The following is a 710-nucleotide window of genomic DNA, read 5'->3' on the forward strand; positions in this document are numbered from 1 at the left end:
GAAACGACAAGGGGGGACACGGGACCAATCAAACACGAAGAGGGCGAAACACAAGAGAGAGAGGGTGGGGGAATTTTGGCTTACTGTACATCAGGGGTCACCAACCTTTTTGAAACCAAGAGCTACTTTTTGGGTAGTGATTAATGTGAAGGGCTACCAGTTTGATACACACTTCAATAAATTGCCAGAAATAGCCAATTTGCTCAATTTACCTTTAACTCTATGTTATTATTAATAATTAATGATATTTACACTTAATTGAACGGTTTAAAAGAGGAGAAAACACAAAAAAAAATGACAATTAAATTTTGAAACATAGTTTATCTTCAATTTCGACTCTTTAAAATTCAAAATTCAACCAAAAAAAGAAGAGAAAAACTAGCTAATTCGAATCTTTTTGAAAAAATTTAAAAAAGAATTTATGGAACATCATTAGTAATTTTTCCTGATTAAGATTAATTTTAGAATTTTGATGACATGTTTTAAATAGGTTAAAATCCAGTCTGCACTTTGTTAGAATATATAACAAATTGGACCAAGCTATGTTTTTAACAAAGACAAATCATTATTTCTTCTAGATTTTCCAGAACAAAACTTTTAAAAGAAATTCAAAAGACTTTGAAATAAGATTTAAATTTGATTCTACAGATTTTCTAGATTTACCAGAATAATTTTTTTGAATTTTAATCATAATAAGTTTGAAGAAATAT

Source organism: Entelurus aequoreus, linkage group LG11, assembly GCF_033978785.1.
Source record: "Entelurus aequoreus isolate RoL-2023_Sb linkage group LG11, RoL_Eaeq_v1.1, whole genome shotgun sequence".
NCBI classification, from domain to species: domain Eukaryota; kingdom Metazoa; phylum Chordata; class Actinopteri; order Syngnathiformes; family Syngnathidae; genus Entelurus; species Entelurus aequoreus.